The sequence below is a fragment of the Ranitomeya imitator genome, chromosome 2, assembly GCF_032444005.1.
Source record: "Ranitomeya imitator isolate aRanImi1 chromosome 2, aRanImi1.pri, whole genome shotgun sequence".
NCBI classification, from domain to species: domain Eukaryota; kingdom Metazoa; phylum Chordata; class Amphibia; order Anura; family Dendrobatidae; genus Ranitomeya; species Ranitomeya imitator.
The window spans coordinates 377,041,891-377,055,256 of NC_091283.1; positions in this window are offsets into that span (position 1 = coordinate 377,041,891).

Genomic DNA, 13,366 nt, shown 5'->3' on the forward strand with positions numbered 1-13,366 from the left:
CCCCTAGATTAACATTAGTGACGCATAGCGACGCATTGACACACGTTGCAACCGTCGTGCGGCGCTTGCGCCGTGTTGTGGCGGACTGCTGGGAGCAAAAAACGTTATATGTAATGTTTTTTGCTGCCGACGGACCGCTTTTTCCGACCGCGCATGCGCTGCCGGAACTCCGCTCCCACCTCCCCGCACCTTACAATGCGGCAGCGGATGCGCCGGAGAAATGCATCCGCTGCCTCTGTTGTGCCTCCATTTCACTGCTAGCGTCGGAACCTCGGCCCGACGCCAGTGGCGTAGGAAGGGGGGGCGGGCCGCCCCGGGCGGCACAATGCGGGGGGCGGGCATCTAGCCCTGCTGGCACAAGCATCTTTTCAGTCAGTGCAGGGCCAGGCAGTGCAGGCACACAGCCAGCGTGACATTGTTTGTGGGTGGAGAGAGCACGTTCTCCTGCTCTGCTCTCCCGCCCGCCCCTCGCTGGCTGCTGAACTTATCAGGAGGACAGGCAGATTCCGGAGGAGCTCCTTGCCGCCCTGAGTGAGTGCGATGTATCTTTGTATTCTGACAGTCTGGGTGAGCTGGGGCGGCCACAGCTGATATACTGTATATTATATACTTCAGCAGCCGCCCAGGCCCCCAGCACCTGTCCTGTATATGTATATACTGTATCTATACAGCCTGTATGACAGTATATATAATATATATACAGGACAGGTGCTGGGGGCATGGGCTGGGCGGCTGTTGAAATATATACACTGCACAGTACCACTGCCCTGTATATATACACTGCACAGTACCACTGTCCTGTATATATACACTGCACAGTACCATCACTCCTCTGTATATATACACTGCACAGTACCATCACTCCCCTGTATATATACACTGCACAGTACCGCTCCTCCTGTCCTGTATATATACACTGCACAGTACCGCTCCTCCTGTGCTGTATATATACACTGCACAGTACTGCTCCTCCTGTCCTGTATATATACACTGCACGGTGCTGCTCCTCCTGTCCTGTATATATACACTGCACAGTACTGCTCCTCCTGTCCTGTATATATACACTGCACAGTACCATCACTCCCCTGTATATATACACTGCACAGTACCGCTCCTCCTGTCCTGTATATATGCACTGCACAGTACTGCTCCTCCTGTCCTGTATATATACACTGCACGGTACCATCACTCCCCTGTATATATACACAACACAGTACCACTCCTCCTGTCCTGCATATATACACTGCACAGTACCACTCCTCCTGTCCTGTATATATACACTGCATAGTACTGCTCCTCCTGTCCTGTATATACACACTGCACAGTACCACTCCTCCTGTCCTGTATATATACACTGCACAGTACCACTGTCCTGTATATATGCACTGCACAGTACCATCACTCCCCTGTATATATACACTGCACAGTACCATCACTCCCCTGTATATATACACTGCACAGTACCGCTCCTCCTGTCCTGTATATATACACTGCACAGTACCGCTCCTCCTGTCCTGTATATATACACTGCACAGTACTGCTCCTCCTGTCCTGTATATATACACTGCACGGTACCACTCCTCCTGTCCTGTATATATACACTGCACAGTACCACTTCTCCTGTCCTGTATATATACACTGCACAGTACCACTCCTCCTGTCCTGTATATATACACTGCACAGTACCACTCCTCCTGTCCTGTATATATACACTGCACAGTACCACTCCTCCTGTCCTGTATATATACACTGCACAGTACCACTTTTCCTGTGCTGTACATATACACTGCACAGTACCACTCCTCCTGTCCTGTATATATGCACTGCACAGTACCACTCCTCCTGTCCTGTATATATACACTGCACAGTACCATTCCTCCTGTCCTGTATATATACACTGCACAGTACCACTCCCCCTGTCCTGTATATATACACTGCACAGTACCACTCCTGTCCTGTATATATACACTGCACAGTACCATTCCTCCTGTCCTGTATATATACACTGCACAGTACCACTCCTCCTGTCCTGTATATATGCACTGCACAGTACTGCTCCTCCGGTCCTGTATATATACACTGCACGGTACCATCACTCCCCTGTATATATACACTGCACAGTACCACTCCTCCTGTCCTGCATATATACACTGCACAGTACCACTCCTCCTGTCCTGTATATATACACTGCATAGTACTGCTCCTCCTGTCCTGTATATACACACTGCACAGTACCACTCCTCCTGTCCTGTATATATACACTGCACAGTACCACTGTCCTGTATATATACACTGCACAGTACCATCACTCCCCTGTATATATACACTGCACAGTACCATCACTCCCCTGTATATATACACTGCACAGTACCGCTCCTCCTGTCCTGTATATATACACTGCACAGTACCGCTCCTCCTGTCCTGTATATATACACTGCACAGTACTGCTCCTCCTGTCCTGTATATATACACTGCACGGTACCACTCCTCCTGTCCTGTATATATACACTGCACAGTACCACTTCTCCTGTCCTGTATATATACACTGCACAGTACCACTCCTCCTGTCCTCTATATATACACTGCACAGTACCACTCCTCCTGTCCTGTATATATACACTGCACAGTACCACTCCTCCTGTCCTGTATATATACACTGCACAGTACCACTTTTCCTGTGCTGTACATATACACTGCACAGTACCACTCCTCCTGTCCTGTATATATGCACTGCACAGTACCACTCCTCCTGTCCTGTATATATACACTGCACAGTACCATTCCTCCTGTCCTGTATATATACACTGCACAGTACCATTCCTCCTGTCCTGTAAATATACACTGCACAGTACCACTCCTCCTGTCCTGTATATATGCACTGCACAGTACTGCTCCTCCGGTCCTGTATATATACACTGCACGGTACCATCACTCCCCTGTATATATACACTGCACAGTACCACTCCTCCTGTCCTGCATATATACACTGCACAGTACCACTCCTCCTGTCCTGTATATATACACTGCATAGTACTGCTCCTCCTGTCCTGTATATACACACTGCACAGTACCACTCCTCCTGTCCTGTATATATACACTGCACAGTACCACTGTCCTGTATATATACACTGCACAGTACCATCACTCCCCTGTATATATACACTGCACAGTACCATCACTCCCCTGTATATATACACTGCACAGTACCGCTCCTCCTGTCCTGTATATATACACTGCACAGTACCGCTCCTCCTGTCCTGTATATATACACTGCACAGTACTGCTCCTCCTGTCCTGTATATATACACTGCACGGTACCACTCCTCCTGTCCTGTATATATACACTGCACAGTACCACTTCTCCTGTCCTGTATATATACACTGCACAGTACCACTCCTCCTGTCCTGTATATATACACTGCACAGTACCACTCCTCCTGTCCTGTATATATACACTGCACAGTACCACTCCTCCTGTCCTGTATATATACACTGCACAGTACCACTTTTCCTGTGCTGTACATATACACTGCACAGTACCACTCCTCCTGTCCTGTATATATGCACTGCACAGTACCACTCCTCCTGTCCTGTATATATACACTGCACAGTACCATTCCTCCTGTCCTGTATATATACACTGCACAGTACCATTCCTCCTGTCCTGTAAATATACACTGCACAGTACCACTCCTCCTGTCCTGTATATATGCACTGCACAGTACTGCTCCTCCGGTCCTGTATATATACACTGCACGGTACCATCACTCCCCTGTATATATACACTGCACAGTACCACTCCTCCTGTCCTGTATATATATACTGCATAGTACTGCTCCTCCTGTATATATACACTGCATAGTACTGCTCCTCCTGTATATACACACTGCACAGTACCATCACTCCCCTGTATATATACACTGCACAGTACCACTCCTCCTATCCTGTATATATACACTGCACAGTACTGCTCCTCCTGTCCTGCATATATACACTGCACGGTACCATCACTCCCCTGTATATATACACTGCACAGTACCACTCCTCCTGTCCTGCATATATAAACTGCACAGTACCACTCCTCCTGTCCTGCATATATACACTGCACAGTACCACTCCTCCTGTCCTGTATATACACACTGCACAGTACCATCACTCCCCTGTATATATACACTGCACAGTACCACTCCTCCTATCCTGTATATATACACTGCACAGTACCACTCCTCCTATCCTGTATATATACACTGCACAGTACCACTCCTCCTGTCCTGTATATATACACTGCATAGTACTGCTCCTCCTGTCCTGTATTTACACACTGCACAGTACCACTCTTCCTGTCCTGTATATATACACTGCATAGTACTGCTCCTCCTGTCCTGTATTTACACACTGCACAGTACCGCTCCTCCTGTCCTGTATATATACATTGCACAGTACCACTCTTCCTGTCCTGTATATATACACTGCACAGTACCACTCCTCCTGTCCTGTTTATATACACTGCACAGTACCACTCCTCCTGTCCTGTATATATACACTGCACAGTACCACTCCTCCTGTCCTGTATATATACACTGCACAGTACCACTCCTCCTGTCCTGTATATATACACTGCACAGTACCACTTCTCCTGTGCTGTACATATACACTGCACGGTACCACTCCTCCTGTCCTGTATATATGCACTGCACAGTACCATTCCTCCTGTCCTGTATATATACACTGCACAGTACCATTCCTCCTGTCCTGTATATATACACTGCACAGTACCACTCCTCCTGTCCTGTATATATGCACTGCACAGTACTGCTCCTCCTGTCCTGTATATATACACTGCACGGTACCATCACTCCCCTGTATATATACACTGCACAGTACCACTCCTCCTGTCCTGTATATATACACTGCATAGTACTGCTCCTCCTGTATATATACACTGCATAGTACTGCTCCTCCTGTATATACACACTGCACAGTACCATCACTCCCCTGTATATATACACTGCACAGTACCATCACTCCCCTGTATATATACACTGCACAGTACCACTCCTCCTATCCTGTATATATACACTGCACAGTACCATCACTCCCCTGTATATATACACTGCACAGTACCACTCCTCCTGTCCTGTATATACACACTGCACAGTACCATCACTCCCCTGTATATATACACTGCACAGTACCACTCCTCCTATCCTGTATATATACACTGCACAGTACTGCTCCTCCTGTTCTGTATATATACACTGCACGGTACCATCACTCCCCTGTATATATACACTGCACAGTACCACTCCTCCTGTCCTGCATATATACACTGCACAGTACCACTCCTCCTGTCCTGCATATATACACTGCACAGTACCACTCCTCCTGTCCTGTATATACACACTGCACAGTACCATCACTCCCCTGTATATATACACTGCACAGTACCACTCCTCCTGTCCTGTATATATACACTGCACAGTACCACTCCTCCTATCCTGTATATATACACTGCACAGTACCACTCCTCCTGTCCTGTATATATACACTGCATAGTACTGCTCCTCCTGTCCTGTATTTACACACTGCACAGTACCACTCCTCCTATCCTGTATATATACACTGCATAGTACTGCTCCTCCTGTCCTGTATATATACACTGCACGGTACCATCACTCCCCTGTATATATACACTGCACAGTACCACTCCTCCTGTCCTGTATATATACACTGCATAGTACTGCTCCTCCTGTATATATACACTGCATAGTACTGCTCCTCCTGTATATACACACTGCACAGTACCATCACTCCCCTGTATATATACACTGCACAGTACCACTCCTCCTATCCTGTATATATACACTGCACAGTACCATCACTCCCCTGTATATATACACTGCACAGTACCACTCCTCCTGTCCTGTATATACACACTGCACAGTACCATCACTCCCCTGTATATATACACTGCACAGTACCACTCCTCCTATCCTGTATATATACACTGCACAGTACTGCTCCTCCTGTTCTGTATATATACACTGCACGGTACCATCACTCCCCTGTATATATACACTGCACAGTACCACTCCTCCTGTCCTGCATATATACACTGCACAGTACCACTCCTCCTGTCCTGCATATATACACTGCACAGTACCACTCCTCCTGTCCTGTATATACACACTGCACAGTACCATCACTCCCCTGTATATATACACTGCACAGTACCACTCCTCCTGTCCTGTATATATACACTGCACAGTACCACTCCTCCTATCCTGTATATATACACTGCACAGTACCACTCCTCCTGTCCTGTATATATACACTGCATAGTACTGCTCCTCCTGTCCTGTATTTACACACTGCACAGTACCACTCTTCCTGTCCTGTATATATACACTGCATAGTACTGCTCCTCCTGTCCTGTATTTACACACTGCACAGTACCGCTCCTCCTGTCCTGTATATATACATTGCACAGTACCACTCTTCCTGTCCTGCATATATACACTGCACAGTACCACTCCTCCTATCCTGTATATATACACTGCATAGTACTGCTCCTCCTGTCCTGTATTTACACACTGCACAGTACCGCTCCTCCTGTCCTGTATATATACATTGCACAGTACCACTCTTCCTGTCCTGTATATATACACTGCACAGTACCACTCCTCCTGTCCTGTATATATACACTGCACAGTACCACTCCTCCTGTCCTGTATATATACACTGCACAGTACCACTCCTCCTGTATATATACACTGCACAGTACCACTCCTCCTGTATATAGACACTGCACAGTACCGCTCCTCCTGTCCTGTATATATATATATACACTGCTCAGTACCACTCCTCCTGTCCTGTATATATACACTGCACAGTACCACTCCTCCTGTCCTGTATATATACACTGCACAGTACCACTCCTCCTGTCCTGTATATATACACTGCACAGTACCACACCACCTGTACTGTATATATACACTGCACAGTACCACTCCTCCTGTCCTGTATATATACACTGCACAGTACCACTCCTCCTGTCCTGTATATATACACTGCGCAGTACCACTCCTCCTGTCCTGTATATATACACTGCACTATATATACACTGCACAGTACCACTCCTCCTGTCCTGTATATATACACTGCACAGTACCGCTCCTCATGTCCTGTATATATACACTGCACAGCACCACTCCTCCTGTCTTGTATATATACACTGCACAGTACCACTGTTCTGTCCTCACTAGTTGAGGCAGGCTCATACGTAGCTATACAGTCAGCTAAACCGCTATACCGGGGTCCAATAAGGAGACTGTGGTTGAGTCTGTGCTTTATTAAACGTAGTGGTATATTGATGCGGTGAAACTGTGAACAATGATATACATAGAATCAGTGCAGGGTATAGAACAGATACATAATACACATGATATACATTATGCATAACATTTAGAAAGCTAGTGACTAAACTGGGAGTACAACTGGTTAAACTAAGCTAATATAGAGCAGGAATATCTATATGAAGCATAAAGACATACCGGCAATGCAATCGCAAGGGGGATGAAGTGAAGCGTCTTTCCTTGAAGGCAAACTGAAGAAAGTGAAAGGAAAAATGGAGGGAAATGGAGGCTGAGCTACCATAATGCATTGCAAAGAAGGAGGAGAATCAGACATGGATAATACAAAAACAAGATTGAACTGCCAACATAACTATGACCGCTAGAGGGAGCCAAAGCATCACAGATGAATAAAGGCATGAATATATCAATACTGTATACTGAGGAAACTGCAATTATGCAAGCAAATAATCAGGGTAACAATATTAGATGGCGGAGACAGAACACTCCCCGTCTGGCATCAACGGATGTCACTACTCCTTTCTTCCGAAGGCAACAATAGGACCAGTTCAGATACCGGTCTGGAAAATGTCTTAGGTTCATTCCCTTTGGTCATCCTTAGCTCAACTTTGCGGACGTTGCCGTCCTTGCTCGGGAACGTTGCGGTAACTAGACCAAGTGGCCACTAGTTCCGGTGAATCTGACAGTCTTTCACAAGAACAAGGTCACCTATGTTCAGATTAGGTTTAGTAGATTGCAACTTCGTCCGTGGCTGCAGGGTAGACAAATATTGTTTGCGCCACCTGTCCCAGAAAGTATTTGCAAGACTTTATACCTGTCTCCATTGGCGCTTGTAGAGGTCCTTAGCGTCGAATCCTCCTGGAGGGGCACTGGACAGTCCCGTTTTCTGGGTAAGTAGAGTAGCTGGAGTCAATAACAAGGGTTCCTCAGGGTCGTTAGGAACTGGAACCAGGGGTCTTGCATTGATTATAGCTGCAGCTTCAGCCATGAAGGTGATTAGGCTTTCGTGGGTAAGCCTCGCTGCTCCTTTACATTTTTCCATGTCACGAGTTCTGGTGGTCCTGAATGAGCGAGCTATATGAGTCAGGCAGGTAATGGCTCGAGTACGTGACTTCCAACTTGAGAATCTGTCGAACCTGCAAGATCCGAGCTGGATAACAGAGGTCATTGTATGTAGTGTAGACACCTGAGGGCGGATTTCAGCATCTGAGTCCTCTCCTACTAGTTCAAAGGTGTCTGGAAAACATTCCTCAATGTACAATAGTTTTGGTCCCGAGAGCCACGTTGTGCTTCCTAGTCGACTTGCGTCAACTGCTCTAGTTGCATGATCTGCGGGATTCTGGTCTGTGGGTATGTAATGCCACTGCTTTGGATGAACTGATCTCCTGATTCGTAGCACTCTGTTATTGACATAAACGTAGAATTGCCTGGTTTCGTTGTGGATATATCCCAGGACTACTTTGCTGTCTGAGTAGAACTTGGCCTGTGTCAGGTCGATATCCATTTCGGATGCGATGAACTCCGCTAACTCAACAGCTAAGACTGCGGCACAAAGCTCTAACCTGGGTATAGTGTGCTCTGGTTGTGGTGCGAGTTTGGCCTTTCCCATGACGAAACCAATGTGGCACTGACATTTGGAGTCTACAGTTTTGAGGTAGGCAACAGCGGCAATTGCTTTGACAGAAGCATCTGCAAATACGTACAGTCTTTGGCTCTGTATCTCAGTAGATGGCACAGGGGTGTACGGTCTCGGCACATTCAGGTTGGAGAGTGCCGCTAACGAGTTCTTCCACTCTTCCCACTGGATCCTCTTCACAGGTGGCAGAGGTGCATCCCAGTCAAATTTTTCCCTAGTTAAGTCTCTTAGTAGGGCCTTGCCTTGTATAGTAACAAGAGCTGCGAAACCCAAGGGATCGTACAGACTGTTGATGGTAGACAGGACGCCTCTACGTGTGAAAGGCCTTTCTTCCTGGTTGTCCTGAAAGGTGAAAGTGTCTGACTGTAGATTCCAGAGAAGCCCGAGGCTGCGTTGCATTGGTGCGGGGTCTGACCCCAGGTCCAGGTCTCTGAGACCATTACATAGGTCTTGAGAAGGGAACGCTTCCATGAGTTCTTGGCTGTTGGAGGCTATTTTATGAAGCCTAAGGTTCGAGTAGGCAAGCATGTCCTGAGCTCTCCTGAGAAGACTGATGGCAGTCTCATTTGAAGGCATGGCTTTTAGACAGTCGTCGACATAAAAGTCCTTTTCTATGAATTGTCTGACATCTGCTCCGTATTCTGGCTCTCCTTCCTGAGCTGACCTTTTGAGTCCGTAAATGGCGACTGCAGGTGAAGGACTGTTGCCAAAGATGTGCACTCTCATGCGATACTCTGTGACTTCTTTAGTAGGATCATTGTCTCTGTACCAGAAGAATCTTAGGAAGTTCCTGTCTCTCTCTCTCACAAGGAAACAATGGAACATTTGCTGGATATCAGCGATGAAGGCAATGGAATCCTTACGGAAGCGCATAAGTACACCCAGTAGTTTGTTATTGAGGTCTGGTCCTGTCAGCAGAACGTCATTCAGGGAGACATCATTAAATTTAGCACTGGAATCAAACACGACTCTGATCTGGCCTGGTTTCTTAGGGTGGTATACTCCGAACATGGGTAGGAACCAGCATTCTTCAGAGTCTTTGAGAGTGGGAGCTAGTTCTGCGTGGCAGTTTTCAAAAATCTTTGACATGAAGGAGAAAAAGTGATCTTTCATCTCTGGTTTCTTTTGGAGATTACGTTTGAGAGAGGAGAAACGTTGTAATGCCTGATTTCTGTTGTTCGGTAGACGTGGTCTGTGGGTTTTGAAGGGAAGAGGTGCGACCCAGCTGTTGGTCTCATCTTTAACGAGTCCCTTGTCCATTACCTCTAAGAACAACTTGTCCTCTACCGACATTGCCACTTGGTTGTCCTGCTTAGTTCTCTGGAAGACTGTGCACCCTAACTGATCCTCATAGCTTCCCGACACTATAGTGCTGTCGTGAGTAAAGTCTATTAGATGATCAGGTAGTTGGATGCTGTGTGGCAGTTCCCTGACATGGAACTCATTGTTACAAGGTTGAAACAGAGATGGACGTCCTTTCTCCAATGTATTTGTCAGCATGCTTGTCACAGAAGATGGGGCGTGCATGCGTCCCAAGCATACGTTGCCAATTATGACCCATCCTAGGTCTAGCCTTTGGGCATAGGGAGCATTGTGAAGTCCATTGATATGACGTCTCACTTTATGAACCTGTAGGATATCTCTCCCCAACAGCAGAATTATCTGGGCCTGTTGGTCGAGTTCCGGTATGAGGTGTGCTATTTGTTTTAAGTGAGTGTGATGGATTGCTACATCTGGCGTAGGGATTTCAGATCTGTTGTCTGGGATCTGGTTACATTCGATGATCGTAGGTAGCGGTAGGCAGAATTGTCCTTCTAAAGACTCGATCTGGTAGTCAGTAGCTTTCCTGCCTGCTGTTGTCACAGTACCTGCACACGTCTTTAAGGAGTAGGGAGTGCTTGGCCCTTTGATGTTGAATAGGTCAAAGAACGTTGATCTAGCCAAGGATCGATTACTTTGATCATCCAAGATAGCATACAGTCTTACAGCTTGGTCTCTATGGCCCTTCGGGTATACTTTGACGAGGCATATTTTTGAACAGGACCTACTGTCTATTGTCCCTTTGCAGACCTCGGTACATTGTGAAGTGATCTCTGGCGTAGCTGTATCAGTGTTCCTTTCCTCCCCGCCATGCTCACTGTCAGCTGGCGTGTTTTGTGTACTCCATGGAGCTGGGCCGGGGTGTAGAGCAGTGTTATGATCTGTGGTGCCACATTCTGTGCATTTTACACTGACCTTGCAATCCTTGGCGAGATGAGCTGTGGACGAGCAGCACTTGTAGCAGATACCGTTTTCTTTCAGGAAGCTTCTGCGATCTGGCATAGATTTTCCTCTGAAGGCTCTGCATTTCAGGAGAGGATGAGGCTTCTGATGAAGTGGGCACTGCTTGTCAGGGTCCTGCACCTTTGTCTCTGATTGGGAGTAGCCAGCAGACCTGTAATTAGAATCTGAAGAAGAAACATAAGTCTTGTGTACTGCTACAGATGTTCTGCGTGGATTTGCAGGTGGTGATGGTGTGGCATATGGTATTGCAAAGTCAAAGCTGGGATCGTTTCTAATTCTCGTTTGTTGGTGTATGAAGTCTACAAAAATGGAGAAGGGAGGGAATGGAACGCTGTGTTTGTATTTGTACGTGGAACCATGTGTGAGCCACCTCTCCTGTAGATTGTAGGGCAACTTCTGGACTATAGGGTTAACACCTCTGGCTGTGTCGAGAAATGCAAGTCCCTGTAGGTCGTCCTCGTATTTGGCAACTTGGACTTCCTTTAGCAAGTCGCTTAGCTCTCTAAGTTTCTGGAGACCTTTGTTAGATATTTTAGGAAAGTCATCGATTCTTTTGAACAAGGCTCTTTCTATTACTTCTGCTGAGCCGTAACACTCATCCAGCCTTTTCCAGATCTCTTTGAGGCCAGTCTCAGGGCGGTTTATATTAATGTCTCTGATCCTTACTGCGTGTTTGACTGACTCTTCTCCCAGGTATTTGACTAACAGGTCTATCTCTTCCCTGTGTTGTAGCCCCAAGTCTCTAATGACATTTTGGAAGGAAGCTTTCCAAGCTCTGTAACCTTCAGCTCGGTCAGTGAATTTCATGAGTCCCTTGGCAACCAGTTCACGTCGTGTGAAGAACTTGGCAAATTCTGTCGTGAACCGGTTGTCAGCAGAGTATACTGGTGATGGATCGCCCTGATAGTGATGTGAGGTGCGTTCGTACCTGTTAGTGTCCTCATGGTGGCGCCAGCCGGTGTCGTATTGCTTCGGTCTGACGTAAGGTATGTCAGCAGGGTGATTCACGTTGGTTACCTGATGAGGGGCAGGGTAGTCATTAGCAGAGTTGTTTTGCCTCACATTTTCGAGTTTGTTTCTGTCCTGAGCCTCGTGACGACTCTCGCTCACTTCGCTGGAGGTGTCGTATTCTGGTTTTGGTACTGGTTCAGGGTTATAGTTTGGATCAGGAAGTTCATTAACATACTGAGATGTGCGTTGTGGTGAGTCTTGCAGTGGGAACTCCAGACTCGACATACTGCTTTGGCTATGCAGCTTTGGATTTTGCGCGGCTTCTAGCGATTCTGCTTCGGCGAGGGCTGCGGCAGCTTCCCTTTTTGCTGCTAGGCTTTCTAAGGCGGCATCCACGCGTGCCTTCTCTAACTGCGTTCTTCTCTCTTGGTCGGCTCTCTCTAACTGCATTCTTCTCTCTTGGTCGGCTCTCTCTAACTGCATTCTTCTCTCTTGCTCGTCTCTCTCTAAGCGTGACCTTCTCTCTTGCTCGTCTCTCTCTAAGCGCAACCTTCTCTCTTGCTCGTCTCTCTCTAAGAGTGACCTTCTCTCTTCGTCATCTAGGCGTGCTTTTTCTAATTTAAGTTGCATCTCTTGGTCAGCAAAGCTCGCTCGTATTTTGGCGGCTTCAGCATTTGCGCGGGCAATGGCGACCGCGCTGCTGATGGATGTTGTCTTTGAGGAGACGGAAGTAACAGATCTTGTCCTATGTGATTTGTGAGACATGGTGTCTTGGGAAAGTGCTTGGCTGTGCAGAGATTGCTGTAGCTGTATTCAGTCTCTGTGTAGCCGGTGACTTGAATCCCACTAGTTGGATGGCTGCCGTTTCACTGATGAATCCCACTAGTTGGATGATTGCCGTTTCACTGTTCTGTCCTCACTAGTTGAGGCAGGCTCATACGTAGCTATACAGTCAGCTAAACCGCTATACCGGGGTCCAATAAGGAGACTGTGGTTGAGTCTGTGCTTTATTAAACGTAGTGGTATATTGATGCGGTGAAACTGTGAACAATGATATACATAGAATCAGTGCAGGGTATAGAACAGATACATAATACACATGATATACATTATGCATAACATT